The sequence below is a fragment of the Mirounga leonina genome, unplaced genomic scaffold (genome assembly GCF_011800145.1).
Source record: "Mirounga leonina isolate KUSES-001 unplaced genomic scaffold, KU_Mleo_1.0 Mir_92, whole genome shotgun sequence".
Lineage (NCBI taxonomy): Eukaryota > Metazoa > Chordata > Mammalia > Carnivora > Phocidae > Mirounga > Mirounga leonina.
The window spans coordinates 3,394,629-3,411,685 of NW_023270852.1; positions in this window are offsets into that span (position 1 = coordinate 3,394,629).

Genomic DNA, 17,057 nt, shown 5'->3' on the forward strand with positions numbered 1-17,057 from the left:
TAACTCTACATTCTGACAGTGAGAAACCTTATGAATGTGAACCAAAATATGAAAAAAAAGAAGCTACAAAATAGTATATACACAATGAGATCCCCCTTTTTTATTCATTTAATTTTTTTTAAAAGATTTTATTTATTTATTTGACAGAGAGAGAGCACAAGTAGGCAGAGAGGCAGGCAGAGGGAGAGGGAGAAGCAGGCTCCCCGCGGAGCAGGGAGCCCGATGCGGGGCTTGATCCCAGGACCCCGGAATCATGACCTGAGCCAAAGGCAGCCGATTAACCAACTGAGCCACCCAGGCGCCCGAGATCCCCCTTTTTTAAAGTTAATAAACTTGGGGCACCTGGGTGGCTCAGTCGTTAAGCATCTGCCTTCAGCTCGGGTCATGATCCGAGGGTCCTGGGATCGAGCCCCGCATTGGGCTCCCTGCTCAGTGGGGAGTCTGCTTCTCCCTCTCCCTCTGCCTCTCCCCCCTGCTCATGCTCTCTCTCTCTCTGTCAAATAAATAAATAAAATCTTAAATAAATAAATAAATAAATAAATAAATAAATAAAGTTAATCTGCATTGCAAAAAAGTCTGGGAGAAAATGGATCAAACTGTTAGCACCGTTTTTTGTTTTTTGGTTTTTTCAGAGAAGTGGGCTTATAGGAGCTTTATACTTTCTGCATTACATCTATATTTATGGTATGAAAAATGGGTTTTGTCAAGAGCAGGGATTATTTTTTTAGCAGGATGTTGGTGGCTCCTTTTCCTACTGCCCTCAGTCACATTAAAGCCTATGGACAAAGAAAAAAAGACAAAAGTAAATACCTCACCTTCTAAAGAGAATAGCCTACATTTGAGGGTGTCCCCCGTTCCCTTCAATCTTCTCCCGGGCTTACAAATAGGTACCGAATTTGTTCTGCTGCTGCCGCCTACCACCCGTCCACTGCTATACCTCCCTTTCCAAAATTTATTAAAATACAGGGTAGGGAAGACCGGGGAGATTTCTTGAGGGTGGTTGGCCCTGTGGAGACAGCAGTATTTATTCCTGAACCGTGGGTTTTTTTCTCCTCCATCTGAAGGCTCGTTCTGGGGCACGGATGGGGAAATCCCAAAGAGTCATTTGTAGAACTTAGAATTGCAAGGAGAAGAGACCAGGATTTTATTCCTCAGTTGGACATCTGCTTGGGCAGCAGACTGATGAAGTACCTCCAGTATCTACCAAGGGGAGAGAAGAAAACTGGAGTGGGGGGGGGGGGTGCAGGGCAGAGAGAGGAGGGGGGCCAGTGGAATAACCTGCCTGCACTCCCACTGCTCAGAGCTGAGTTTTTGTGAGCTCCCTGAAGGTCAAGTAAACATCACAGACAGTAGGGTGGTTTGAGCCTTCCTGTGGTTATTCTTTCTAAGAGGGCTACCTGCCAGGCCGTGAACCCACCATGAAGAAGCTATGAGTTGTGCTCAGGGTAATTGATACTCAAAAGAAGTGTTTAGCCACTGGAAGGCCTGGGTGCTGTTTCATCAGAATTCACAGCTGATGTAAACCACGTGGACAGCAGGGCCGGAGGGCTATCTCCCTGATAACGTTCACTGAGAGGGTACAGAAGTGCGGAGCCCCCTCACCCACATCAGGTGTGCTGGGTTTTACGGACTTGCCCCTCCAGCCACATTCTCCATCCTTCCCATCCTGCTCTGTGCAGCAGGTTTTCTCGGTGCACCCCATCATCACGCTCCCTTGCCCTCTGGCTTCCAAGAGGGTCTGGGTGATAGGAGACATCTGCAAGAGATCAGAGGCTGGGAGGAGGGAAAGACATGTATTACCTTCCACGCCGGGCCATGGTTTCACAATAGCCTCACTCATCTTCTTACGGCCGGCCGCAGCCTTAGGTGGGCCCTCTCTCATGGTGAACACTTCCTGCCCCATCCTCCTTCCGGCCTCGTAGTGGGAAAGGCTTCCCATGGACTCTCCCTGGGTACTTCAGCAGTCCTGGTGGGTTCCCTCAACCTGTCCACTCTTCCGCCAACAGTCCCTTCAGTAGAGTGTCCCCAGTTACTCTTTTGAATGTGACATCTGATTCTTGCCTGGATTCTGACAGATCTGTCACACTGCTCTGTAGTGGGGAGATTTCTGTAATTCCTTCCCAGAGATTTCCCACATGTCCTCCATGAGAGAGCCTAGTTTTGGGAATCTGCCTCACAGAGGCCATCAGTGGCCAGTCACCGTCAGCCAGAGAAGCAACAGTAAGCCACAGAGGGAGAACTATTACCAGAGGCAGTCAAATTAAGACACTTGTCCCTTTTCTTCTTGCCCAACCCCAAATACTAGAAGGTTAACGAAGGAAAGGGATTATTAGAGTCTCTGATGTGGCCCAATCAGAGTACCCCTCTCACTGCCTGGATTCTAAACAAATTCAGAAACTAGACAAAGAATAAGGCAGATAGATGGTAGCCAAAATATCATCTCTTTGATGATTAAGCCCAAGTTGGGGCCTATAGCTTACAGTAAGAACCAAACAAGTCAGGTAGGTCAACTCCAAAATTATGCAGACTCACCATCCCGTGGACGTAACCGCAGCAGCCCTGCAGACATGGGGTCCTGCCCAGGTAGGACTTCCAATAAGGAGGAACAGAGAGAACTCTTGCTCCCTGCTGGCATGGTTCCATCCAATAAAAATAAGGGGAGAAAAACGAATCACTGAGTCAAACATATCCAGCCTATTTCTAAATGTATGAGTCAGATAAGTCACTCTACTTTCTGTGGACAGAGTAAAAAAAGGGAGAATGTCACACGAGTTGAGCCCTCTCCTTTTGAAAGGAGACATCATTAGGGGAGAAGCCTTCCACTTATTAAGGAGAGGAGGTATCTTCGCGCTGTATTTCAGCCCCCTGCTTCCACTCTCAACAATCAAGGTCCCAACCTAAGCCTGGCATGGAGAGGCGGAGGAGATGACATTGATACTTAATTTAAGATTAAACCTTTCCCAATCCAAATGGATGATAGACCTAAATGTAGGAGCTAACACTATAAAATTCCTAGGAATAAATCATGACCTTGGGTAAGGTAAAGCCCTCTTAGATACAACACCAAAAGCACAAGAAACCAAAGGAAAAGAAATAAATTGGGCTTCATTAAAATTTAAAACTTCTGTGCTTCGAAGGACACCATCAAGAGAGTGAAAGGCAACCCACAGAATGGGAGAGAATATGTGCAAATCATAAGAACACTCATGGTTCAATAATTAAAAGACCAATAACCCAATTAAAAAATGGGCAACGGACTTGAATAAACATTTCACCAAAGAAGATATACAAATGGCCCTTAAGCACATGAAAAAAAAAATGCTTCATACCACTAATCATTAGGGAAATACAGTTGACCTTTGCACAACACAGGTTTGAACTGTGTAGATCCAGTTAGACATGGATTTTTTTTGGATAAATACAGTATGGTGCTGTAAATGTATTTTCTCTTCCTTATGATTTTTTCTTTTTTTTTTTTTTAAAAGATTTTATTAATTTATTTGACAGAGAGAGACATAGTGAGAGAGGGAACACAAGCAGGGGGAGTGGGAGAGAGAGAAGCAGGCTTCCCGCCGAGCAGGGAGCCCGATGCGGGGCTCGATCCCAGGACCCTGGGATCATGACCTGAGCCGAAGGCAGATGCTCAACGACTGAGCCACCCAGGTGCCCCACTTCCTTACGATTTTCTTTTCCTTTTCTTTTTTTTTTTTAAAGATTTTATTTATTTATTCATGACAGACAGAGAGAGAGAGAGGCAGAGGGAGAAGCAGGCTCCCCGCAGAGCAGGGAGCCCGATGTGGGACTCGATCCCGGGACCCTGGGATCATGACCTGAGCCGAAGGCAGACGCTTAACCATCTGAGCCACCCAGGCACCCCTTACGATTTTCTTAATAGCATCTTCTTTTCTCTAGCTTACTTTATTTTAAGAATACAGTATATAATCACATACAAAATATGTGTTAATTGACTTTATATTATCAGTAAGGCTTTCGGCCGACAGTAGGCTATTAGTAGCTAAGTTTTTGGAGAGTCAAAAGTCATATACAGATTTTTGACTGCATGGGGGGTTGGTGCCCCTAGCTCTTGTGTTGTTCAAGGGTTAACTATACAAATCAAAACCACAATAAGATACCACTTCCTGTCCAGCAGGATGGCTATAATGAAAAAGATAATAACAAATATTATTGAGAATATGGAGAATCTGGAACCCTCATACACTGCTGGTAGGGATATAACATGGTATCACTGCTTTGGAAAACGGTCTAGCAGTTCCTCAAAACGTTATACATAGACTTATGATATGACCCAGCAGTTCCAAGAGAAATGAAAATGTATATCCACACCAAAACTTGTACATGACTGTTCAGAGCAGCATAATTCATAATAGACAAAAAGTGGAAACAAAACTAAATATCTATCAATTGACAAGTGGATAGATAAAATGTGGTATATTATTTGGCAATAAAAAGGAATGAAGTACTGATATACCCTACAACATGCATAAATCTCAAATAAATTAGGATATCTATCTATCTATCAAAAGAAGCCAACATAACAGATAAACAAGAAAATATTTGCAATTCGGGTGCAAAGTTCTACCTCGGATATAAGCTCTGAATATTCCAGCACAGACTGGAGCTGGAGAATCAGTGAAGATTTCATGGGGTTGATGATGTTTCGGGTGGGCTTGGAAGGAGAGTAGGCATTAGCCAATTGATGAAGTTGGAGAAAGAGCCTTCCTGGTAAAGCAAACAGCATGCGGTGACTGCAAACATAAACAATGAATTCAAGGGCACCTGGTTGGCTCAGTCGGTTAAGCGTCTGACTCTTGATTTTGGCTCAGGTCATGATCTCAGGGTTGTGAGATCGAGCCTGCATCAGGCTCCATATTGGGCTCCACACTCGGCATGGACCCTCTTGCCTCTCCCTCTGTCCTTTCGCCACTCTAAAAAAAAAAAAGAATTCAAGAAATATTTATTAAGTGCCTACTAGGTGTTAGACAGAGTGGCGGGCACCAGGATTCTGCTGTGAAAAAGATTATGGGTAAAGCTCTTGGGCCCAATGTCCACTGTGGACTAATTAGCCGATGACGGGGATGAGAAATCGGGGGTGATGCAGCAGTTACATGGCTTTTGGGAGTAGAGAAGTCCACACCCACTGTGGCTGTAAAGGAAACAGTTTTGTCCCAGGCTCTGATGGGATCTGTGTAGCATTGACAGCTTTTCTTGGGTCTCCTCCAGGTTACACACACTCCTCACTCTCCCAAGCTGTGTCCCATACCCTTTGTTGCTAGTTCAAGTTGTGCCACTAGGGGATGGACAGTGAGTGACTGGCCAGGGCAAATGCACTCTGAGTCTGAAGGAAGCAGGGAAGCCGAGGGTGCAGCCCTCTGGGAGTCTGGCCCGAGGACAGTTGGGCTGGCCCCAAAAGAGGCAGAGAGGATATGGCAGACAGATGCCTAGTGTAAAAGGCTCCCTGCTAGGCAGCTCAACTCTGCCTCTGAGTTATTTCCATGAAATTATCACCCCGAGGCACAAATAAGGTGATCTGAGAGGCAGCCAGTATTTTGCATAATTCCCAGGAGGCCAGTACTAAGGGAGGACCATGATCGATTATTGCCTTGTAGCTTCCAAGAACAATAAGGGCATGTGGATGAGTGTCATTGAAGGAGCAGAAGCGAAGGGACACCTGGCAGCTCCCTGTTGTGGAGCCAACCTGAGGGACCCTCTGAAATGGCGCTGGGGGAGGAGAGAACTGTAGCTGTTGGAGTTTTGCTGCAAAGTTGTCCTCTCTCTGGGTCAGGCAGGGTAAGTGTAATATCTCCTTGGCTCTAGGCTCCTCCCTTCAGCCTTCAAACATGCTCAAGCCTCATTCCATGTTTACAAAACTTTCCCTTACCCACCTCAGTTGGCACATTATCTCCCTACTCCCCTCCAGAGTCAGACTTCTAGAAAGAGTTTACATCTGCCTCATTCATGTCTCACCTCAGTAGTTCTCAACAAAGTCGTTAAAGTGGAAACCAATCCCTTATCTTCCTCACTCCTCTGGAGGATTTAATACTCTTGGGATCCTCTTCCCTTGGCTTCTGTAGCACCACCCTCTCTGGTTCTCTTTGTACCTCGTTGTTTTCTTGGAATCCAACTTGGTCACTGAATTCTCCTCTGTGGCCCAATCCTTAAAAGCTACTCACTCAGGATCTACCCTTGACACTCTTTCCTTTTTGCTCTGGGGGATCTCACCCATGCCTCTGGTTTTACCAGTCCCTCACATGCTGACAATTCCCAGCTCCCTATCTCTTTTCTGAGCTTCCCGCCTCTTCATTGTCTGGCTCCCCGGGTAGACCGGGTCCCCCAACTCAATAGTTACACAATTGAGGTAACCTCAGATTTGCTCCTGTGATGTTCTTGAGCTCAGTCGGTGGCAAGACTCTTTTACTCAAATACAAAAATAAGAAATCTAAGTAGTTTTCTATCCAATCCATCTCCGTGTCTAATGTCATTGACGATTTAACATCTCCAGTGCCCTCCATTGACCTTCCCAACTCCCACCCCGATTTCTAGCCTCACTAACTTAGTTCAGACTTCAGCATCTCTTATATGGACTTTGCAACAGTTTGCTGACAGGTTTCTCCAATTCTCATCTTTCTCTCCCTGTATTCCATCCTCCATATTACTTTCCAAGTGATCTATTGAAACAGAAATCTATGACTCCATCACCTGGTTGAAAATCTTTTAATGGTTCCCCATTTCCCTCAGGATAAAATTCGAATCTTTGACCCTGAATCCATGATGAAGGGGGACCTTATAGGAAGTCTGCAGGGGGAGGGTTGGGAGAGGTTCTCATCACAACTAAAAGGGATACACAGGAACAAATGCTCCTCTTCTGTTTTGGAGATGAAATGTCTGCTTGTGACATCTGGAAATTCTTTGCTCATCTCTTAACCACAGGGACAGATATGGCAGACATGTTAAGGAAAGATTAGAAGACAGAAAGCACTCGGATCCTGCTGAGCTCCCTAAGCTACTGAATTAACCGGCCCTAGAATGGCATACTTCTAGATTTCCTGGAGCATGGGATAACAAATATCCTAATTATTTAAGCTACTTTAGTTAAGTTTGTAGCTACTTGCAGTTGAAAGCACCCTAACTAACACATTTATAATATGTTTTCCTTTTTTAAGATAGAGAAAATACCAAAGACTGTGTTAAAATGAAGCCTTCTTAAAGAAGAAGGGGAAGAGGGTGCCTGGGTGGCTCAGTTGGTTAAGCGACTGCCTTCGGCTCAGGTCATGATCCTGGAGTCCCGGGATCGAGTCCCACATCAGGCTCCCTGCTCAGCAGGGAGTCTGCTTCTCCCTCTGACCCTCCTCCCTCTCATGTTCTCTGTCTCTCATTCTCTCTCTCGCAAATAAATAAAATCTTAAAAAAAAAAAAAATTAAAAAAAAAAAAGAAGAAGAGGAAGAAGAAGAAGAGGAGGAAGAAGAAGAAGAAGAAGTCGTCTTCTCTGACCCTCTTAGGAAGTATTAGGCCTGCATCTTTTTTTGTTCACATAGTAATAGGTACCTTCCTCTGTTGTGGCATTTAGAACAGAAAGTTTTAGATTTCTTTCAACATATTACAGCCAAAGCAATTACTGCTGCCATGGACAGCCAAATGCATTCCCAAATTCAGTCTCTTACTTATGCAAACAAAAACTTCCCCACCCCTCAGAGCCATATCTAGCCTGCTTTAGCCCTTAGGTCAGTGTAAGGAATGTAATAATAGCTAGTCAGCTACATTCTGTGGAGAGCTGGGTGTCACAGCTCATCTCTGCTGAAACATCTAGTTATGCTGGGCAGGTCGTCATGGAAACACAGCTGATGATGTGAGCATATGGCCTAGAGCCTCCGTCTCTTACACTCCCAGTGAGGGAGGGGAGCTGGTACTTGAGAACAACGCAACAATGTCCTATATTATCTGCTGTGCTTGTTGAATGAAGGGGAAGAATAGGTTGCTGTGGAGAGAGCTGAATTGAGGGTGCTGTGAGGAATCCTGGTCCCTCTGAGAACAGACACTGAGTAAGGCCTGTGTACATAAAATGTGTGCAGATGGACCTGTGGAGGGTGGAGGAGTGGAGGGGAGGATGCAGGGAAAAACGTAATGAATTCCTACTGTGTGCCAGACTCTGAATTACAAATAACAACAATAATAGGCATTTGGGGAACACATAGTAAGAACAAGGTACTTTATGTCATTATTTCATGTAATCCATGCAACAACCCCATGAAGTGGATTCCATTATTCGCCCAATTATTCAGAAAAGGGAACTTAGTTGAATAATTGCCCAAAGTACTACGGGCTAGGAAGTGGTTGAGCCAGGCTCGAACCCAGTGTTGTCTAGCTCTAAAATATCTGCATAAACCTATGCTACTCTGTCTCTCTACTGTGATTAGTACTCTGGATATCTTATTTTGTTCAAAAAAATGTATCGGTATTAGACTTCAAGCCAATCTTATAAAATCCAGTACAAGGTGCTTGTCTGAAATATCATCACACAGAGTAAACGAGAATCTTTTGGACTGTTAACTGTATTGTAGCGTAACTGTCATGATGATTCGGTGAGATTGCCAGAATCATTTCCATTTTACAAATGAAGGGTCTTATGCTCAGGTAGACGAAGCAGTTTGCCCAAGTTCACATGGCTGGTGGTAAAGAGGGAAGAGAAACCAATGGGTGTCATTCAAGGCCTGTGCTCTGTCCAGTTCCTCCTCTGCTTTAGGGACAGGGCCTCTCCCTGTCCACTGTGGCCTCTGTTGCCATACTGGGTTCACTCCAAAGCCCACTCCTCTCTGACCAAGAGGCTCAGGCATGCAACTGCTTTCACAATTTCATAGTCAAACTTAGTCTGCCCAGACCAAAGCAATCAAGACAACCATCATCACAACTAGAAAACCCAACATGGCCGAGGTTGACCTAAAGATCTTCCATAAAAGCCGCTCCTCCTCTCATACCCCAATCTTAGTAGATGGCACCATCATTTACTCTATTGCTCATTCCAGTAACACAAAGGTCATCCTTGACGTTGCCCTCTCTCCTCTTTCGTACTGAATCCATCACTGAGTCCTGATGGCTCCACTGAATTGGTCTAGTCTCCCCACTTCCTTAACCCACGCCATATCCATCTTTTGTCTGATGACTGCAAGAGCCTCTTAGCAGCCCTCCCTGCCTCTACTCTTGCATCCTTCCAATCCAGTCTCCACTGCAGGGGATTCTTCCCATTACTCTTGGGATTAAATGATTCCCTATGACTCTTTGAAGAATCTTTCACATGGCTGTTGTCACATTATCCTCTGTTTTGCATCCTCATAGTATCCTCTGTTTTTCCCTCACAGCACCTGTCACATTTATGATTCATCATTGCATTAATTGATGTGTCTGCATTCGAGTCCAGACCCTGCATTTTAGTCCTTACTCTGCCACTCACCATCTGTGCTGTCTCGACAAAGAAGCAAGATTATTGCTTTCGTGCCAGTCTCTATGGTGTATCTTTGTGTGTCTGTGTCCTCCACTGAACTCTGAGTTCCTTTGGGAGGAATTTGACTAGAAACCAAGTCAGCCTGACCTCAGAACCTAAATTTCTAATTCTTGTAGCAGAACAAGATTAGGAAAATAAGTGTGCAGATGAGGAAACCAAAGTCCAGAATGGTAAAGTGATTTGCCCAGTGGCACACGAGCCAGAGCCGGAACTTGAGCCTCCTGGCTCCGAAGCCAGGGCTTGTTCCTGCAGCCCACTCTCTCCCATGCCCCAGTGCCTGGCAGAGGCTAAGGGGAACCAAAAAGGCATTTTCCGTGTCTATTCTGAGTGTTGGCATTACGCCTACTAGACTTCGCGGGGTCTCTGTACCCCTCTTCTCTTCCCAAATCTGCATTAGAACGTAGCTCCCGATGAGCTCTGTGGGTTATTCTCACTGGTCCAAGGCAGCACTGCTCATCTGCTTTGCAGGGGCCCTGGGAGGCCTCTGGGTGAAGGGGACATAGCCCTGTCTGGCCCTAGAGGATCAGCCTGGGTTTCTGGTTACCACCTTTCAGTCCTTGGTACAACTTTCCTTGGGGCCCACCTGGGGCTCTGCTAGCTCAAGAGCATCTTAGGGTATATAACAATTAGGCATCCTCTCTACTGGACCAACAGGGCAGCTGCTCTGGGAGCCCACATGAAACGGCTTCCCTTCCGCCCGCCCCCCCGCCCCGGGGCTGGCTCTGTAGAGGTCACTTGGGGACCCTGGGCTGCCTCCTCTGCAGGGTGCCTTTCTTCAGGGCACAAGGGGCCCCCCAGAAGCTGCAACCTGTCAGGTGTCCAGAGCCCTGGAAATCTTTCCACTCCTCTGGCCATTTCTCTTGATCCTGTGCGATTTGTCCAAAGTTTATTCACCACCTACTCATTAAGATGAGGTCTAGAGAACTCCACATCCACACCTACTGCTCTGCACCAACCTCCTAAATCATGGCTCTTCCTCTCCTGGAGTTCATATTCTAGGGAAAGAATCCAAGGTTGTTCTGAGGAGTCACCCAAATTGCATCCATTTATCTCCTCTCGGTATCAGACCTGGGCACGTCAGTGGGACCTCGTGAGGAGGTGCTGACTGAGGGGTCAACCAGGATGGTGGGGGAAGGGATAAAGGGAGAGGCAGTGGGTAACGGGGAGCCAAGGGCACTGGAATGGAGCTCAGGAAGCCTCGGCCCATTCCTACCCTGAGGTGTGATCTTGGGAAGGTGGTCCCTTTGCTGGACCTCACTCTCTTCAGCCTGATCCAGGGAGCTGGCCCTGCTGATAACCAGGATCTCAGTCGCTGTGGACATGCCATGATGGACTCTGTAAGGGGCTCATCAAACAACCAGAGCAAGGGGTCCCCAAGTAAGGTATACATAACCCTCACATATTATGTTCACATGCATATGCATCATGTTAGATGATCTTAGATGGTTAGGGGACAAGCGTTTTCTATTTTCATGGTTGTGTATTTTTAAATAAAGTACAGTATGTTATGGAAAATATATAGCAAACACTTAAAGAAGGGGTATATTTTTTCTTGGGAAATGATTTTTGTTAGGCTCTTTTAAAGTATTGCCTAAAAGTATGTGTGACATACAGATACAGTAAAACAACTGAGGGTGGTATATGGAGGACCAATACCTAAGCAATGTGGATTTAGAGAACATTCCATTTTCCCTGAAGACACGTAATCTTCTCCTCTGTACTAATCTTCTCCAATAATGAGAACAATATACCTGATCATGCTTGGTTTTTGTTTTGTTTTTTTTACACCTCCGTTGTGAAGCTCAGAACCAAATTCAAACCCCAATCTCAGAAATTTATCGGTAACTATGCGTTTGCTTTGGATTTGCTTTCCTTCCTACCTGCACATTATCATTTCTCTGTAGAGGCTTCCACTGTAAACTGTGGAAAGTGGTGAGGTGCATTTAGGCGAGGAACATTCCAAATGAAAGAACTGAACAGTGTCCGTCTGATGAGCAGGGACTGACATTAGCTTAGCCTTTCATAATCTACGGGGCAGTTTTCAGATATCCTTTCTTATATCATTTTTGCCTTCATTCGTAAGACTCCTAGCTACCTATTGGGGTAAATATTAGCATTATCCCCATGTCACAGATGGGAAGCTGGGCCATAAGGCCGCAAGAGGACCTGCGCGTGGTCCTGAGCTGAGAGCCCAACCTAAGTCCTCTGACTCCCACTCCCGTATTTCTTCTGTCACCATGCATCCTTTGTTTTGTCTGTTTTTTTTTTTTTTTTTAAGATTTTATTTACTTATTTATTTATTTGAGAGGGAGAATGAGAGAGAGAGAGCATGAGACGGGGGAGGGTCAGAGGGAGAAGCAGACTCCCCGCTGAGCAGGGAGCCCGATGCGGGACTCGATCCCGGGACTCCAGGATCATGACCTGAGCCGAAGGCAGTCGCTTAACCAACTGAGCCACCCAGGCGCCCCCTTTGTTTTGTCTGTTTAAACCAAGCCGGACAGCCCCCGGGCCGGGCGCGAGCGGCGGCGGCGGGCCGGGAGGCACGTGACCCCCGCGCGCCGGACCCCGGGGGCGGCCCTCTCCGGCTCCCGAGCAGCGGCGCGCGGGCTCTCCCTCCGCGGCCCCGGCCGGCCTGGGTCTCCGGCACGGCCGCTTCCTCCTAGTCGGCTTGGCTTTTCACAGGCGCGAAGCCCCATCCCTCGGAGCGCAAAGCCGGCGGGCACCGCCGTGGCGACCCACGGCCCCCGCGCGCCCCAGAGTCACGCCTCCGAGCGCTTCGCCGGCGGCCCGCGCGGAGGAGGAGGCGAGCGCCCGCCCCCCGCCCCCCGCCCCGGGGCTGGCTCCTGTCGCGTCCGCCCAGCCCCCGTGCCCGCGCTCCGGTCCGCCCTCCTGTTCCCTGCTCGCTTGGCGCTGAGAGCAGGTCTGATTTTGTGGGTGCTGCGGGTTTCCCCGAGCTCGGGGGCTGTGGGAGGTGGTGGGAATATTGGCAGTGGTTCCCTAAGCACACAGGCAGTCAGCAGGTTTTTCTTAAAAAACGGGGGGCCTGGGGGGCGGGGGGACCCCTCCCATCCTTCCCTCCGTGATTCCGTAAATAAGAGACTCAAGGTGGAAGAACACGAAAAAAAGCAGAACATCCTAAAGGAAAAAATACAAATTTCTTCTAATCTATCCCTTCGTCCCAGCCCAAGGACAACCACTGTTACTTGTTAGGGTCTGTCCTTCCGCGTTAATATTTTCTATGCCTGTAAAAACATACAGATTTCTCCCCCACCCGGCCAAAATAAAGGCACCAAAATGGTCAGTCTTTTGTAGGGATTTTTGTTTGTTCGTTTGTTTTTTCTTCCTAGCAGCAAATCACGAACCTTTTTTGTACCAACCAATATTCTTCTACAGTGTGATTTTTAATGCTTGTACAGGATCCCATTATGTGGATATATCATAATTTATTTAATCAATACTCTGCTGCTTGGCATTTAAGTGGTTTCCATTTTTTTTTTCAATACAATAATGCTGTGATGAGTACTCAAGAACCTACATTTTCATGCATTATTTTTGATTATATTCTTAAATTCTTGGAAGCAGTATTGCAGGGTCTAACAGTATGCACCGATTTAAGGCTTTACTCCGACAGTTCTACGGGGGTTTTAAAACATTATTTAATGTAAAAACAACATTAGAGCAACAATAATGAATTCCTCAAAAGAAATACCCACAAACTTCTTTCTCTGACAAATCAATTGTTTTTATTTGCTTATGTTCCTGGCCATATGCAAAGAGCATTTTTATAGGATTTTATTTCTACCGATGCCAGGCTATTATCATGCTCAGGAATGCATAACTCACACAGGCTACAGGGTGTAATTGAAACCATTTAGCTGAAAGGAAAGAGAAAAGAATCCCACTGAAATTCAGCAAAAGGCACTGGAGTCCAGCTAGGCCTGTTGGACTGGAGCTGGAAAGGTGTTCTGGATCGAAGGCAATTCTGGATCTAAGGCAGCTGGAGCTGGAAAGGCGTTCTGGATCTAAGGATCCAGGCCTGTTGGACTGGAGCTTGAAAGGTGTTCTGGATCCAAGCCAGCTTTCCAGAACTCCGCAGGACTTCTTGATCTTCCTTCTAGCTCTGCCATTTTCCTAAGTTAGCTACTCTTTGTGGTTTTGCTTCTTTCTCTCTCTACCTCTTAATTTCCGTTCATCTGGCGGACTTCCTCACACTTTGTATCTTTTCTCAGCTTACTATTTTCTAGTTCTTTATAACACATATGTTCACAGTCTCTCTTTCCCATCCTTGACCTCACGATCTATGTATCTTTTCTTTTTTTTTAAGATTTTATTTATTTGCCAGAGAGAGAGAGGAAGAGAGCACAAGCAGGGGGAGCAGCTTGCAGAGGGAGAAGCAGGCTCCCCGCGGAGCAGGGAGCCCCATGTGGGACTCCATCCCAGGACCCTGGGATCATAAACAGAGCCGAAGGCAGATGCTTAACTGACTGAGCCACCCAGGCGTCCCTGATCATGTATCCTTTAAGCTTCATCTCCTGATGTGTTTTACCTGATTCTCTTGGTATTCCCCAAGTCGGATTCCAAAGGATGAGAAACCTGTTGTGCCAGTTCAGCCCTATTTGAGCAGAGTTTTGCAGCAAAGCATCTCAGAGGATGTTGGCTACTCTGGATCTGTTGCCCATTCTTGACCCAGTCAGTTGTGTGGAGAGGAGGGGTCATAGAGCCACATGGCAAAGAACATGGTTGTTTAGGGCTACTCTGCTAAGCAGGTGCTTGTAGGTGATTCAGCTCCTTAAAAGGTGATCACTATCTATCTATCAGTTATCTATCAGTTAGCCCACCAGTAGCTGGGCTTTTATGTATAGTGCGATAATATAGATAAAATTATGTAGTGTGTTTTAATTATTGTTTTATCATGAACATATAAAGACTTCATATTTGTCCAGCTTAAATAGGCATAATAGTTCAGTGGATTGACTATGATTTATTTAAGCAATCTCCTACAATTAGATATTTAAATTCTGTTCTTTAAAAAAAAATGTTAACCAATTTGGAATATTCTATAATGAACAACTTATCAGTCTATATTTTTACTTTTTGAATTTTTCTCTTAGGGGTGTATCAATTAGCAATGTTTTTCTTTTTTTAAACATTTATTTATTCATTTTTAGAGAGAGAGAGCAAGAGCAAGAGCCAGGGGCAGGGGCGTGGGGAGGAGCAGAGGGAGTAGGAGAGAGCATCTTGAGCAGACTCCACACTGAGCCCGAGGTGGGGCTTGATCCCACAATCCTGAGATCCTGAGATCACGACCTGAGCCGAAAGGAAGAGTGGGATGCTTAATCAACCATGCCACCCACGTGCCCCTAGCGATGTTTCTAACTGCAAAGAACAGAAAGCTTCTCTAAAGTTCTTCAAGAGATTTTTTTTTTTTTTCCATGTAACATGTCACTCAAAGGTAGATTTAGTTCTCTGGGCCTTTTTCTCATGTTCATATTCTCAAAATGAGTGCTGAAGCTCTAGGTATAATATCAGCATTCAAGGTAGAAAAGCGGAAGAGAGAATGCCATTCAGATCTTCCTTTTCACTGTTATCATCCTGAGTCACCTCCAGTAGACATAGACTTCTGTCTCTTTGGCCAGAATTGTGTTACATGTTCACCCCTACCACTATGGGAGGCTACAAGAGCAAGCGTCTTTCCAACCTCCTTATTTGGAATAAGCACAGAAGAAAAGAGCTGGGAATGTGTACTAAACTGGGATTTCTGGTGTTGTCGCAGGGGCTTCTCGAAAGTGTTGAAGCTGTGAAAACATTCCTTCAAGTAAAATCTTGCCTGGAAGCGTATTTGGAAAAGCTGATAGTTCCCATCTCCCCTGAGGAAGCACCCTCACCTCCTGCTTCCTTGCCAAACCTGAAGCATGGCATTTAGGTTCGGTCGATCAGACATTCTTTCCTGTCTTTGAATGACGAGCACTTGACAGTGTGGGGGGTGATCGGAGGTCATTTTCCTCTCAGCAGCAATGCCACATGCACCTGACTGACTGGTCTTGCTCTGTGACCTGTGGTTCCAGCTGCCTAGCACTCTGGAATTCTCGTTTCCTGCGTGTTTTCAGAACCTGGTTGTAGAGTTTCCCGGAGATTCTGCGAGCCTCTGAGTTTGTTTCAGCGCATTGACTTTTGGCTTAAGATAGGCAGGGTTAACTTCTTTTGCTTATAGCCCCAAGTCCTGACCAATACATACTCTCCCTAGCAGTGCCACGGACAGCCCTGTAGAACTTCTAAGGTTGCAAGGGGGCATAGTTTAAAATCTGCTGCCTTAGGATAAATCCCTTGGACTGGAATTAAGGGACAAAGGTACAAATAGTTTAAAGTTTCTTGATAATTATTGCCAAAGAGTGTTCCAAAAGTATTGTGAAAATTTACTTAACCACAAACATTGGGTATTATCGTTGTAACTTTTGCTAGTACGATGGCAGGGAAATGGTTCCTGTTAGTGTTTTAATTTGCATTTATTTGAGAATATGAAGCTCAGCACTTTTCCTTATGTTGACTTATGGTTATATTTCTATTTATGGAAGATGTCTGTTTATTCAGGCTTTATTTTTTTCTGTTTACGACGTGAACTTCATATAATTTAGATATTCATTCTTTGAACACTTACTGCAAACATTTTTCTTGGTCTATTTTTATCTGCCTCTTGTTACTTTTCTTTGTACAGAAGCTTCACATTTTTATGTAGTAAAATCTGTTCGTCTTTTCCTTTGTCATTTCTTCTTTTGCTTCAGTGCTTTAAAAGTTACTATTCCTCCAAAGATCTGATAAGTAGTGAATTCAATTTCCTGCTAGTTTTTCTGTGATTTGGCTTTTGTATATTTTAGTCTTTAATCTGGGATTTTGTTTTTTTTTTTGAGTATTGTATGAATCTAAATAACTACATTGGCTTTTAGATTGATAGGCTTTTGTGAACAAGCCAAGCCTCTGGGTTTTTGTTTTGCTTTGTTTGGGGTTTTAGTAATGCAAACGAAATTGTCCAGGGACCAGGGGCTTGTTATTTGAGAGAAGTGTGAGTAAAGTGGAGAGAAAACTTTAGACAATTGAGATAGAAACAGAGACAGGGAAGCGCTGAATCAGAGACAGAAAAGCTGGAACAGAGAGTGAAACAGAAACAAAGAGAAGTGAGGAATCAAAGGTCAAGAAGCCAAAGGAGGGAAACCAAGATCCAGTGTAGGAGAGGGCTTAGGATGTCTCTGGGCCTGGAGCTTGGATGGGTGACCACAGAGGCTGTGGGAGTGACCAGCAGAGGCTGAGATGACACCAAGGGGCAACAACGGAGGGTCACCCTCTGCCACACTGCCCCATCCAACGTTAGCCCGTCCATGGGCCTGGGGAGGCCTCGCATTTCATTTGGGGCTCCCAATTTCCTCCTCATTCTCCAGTCAGCTCCAGGTCTGGGGATGGCAGGGCGTAGAGGAAAATACCTTTCCTCTTCTCCTATCTGTAGTCTTCCTTCTCTCTCGTGTCCTTTCCGTTCTGCCTTCAGGCAAGCAT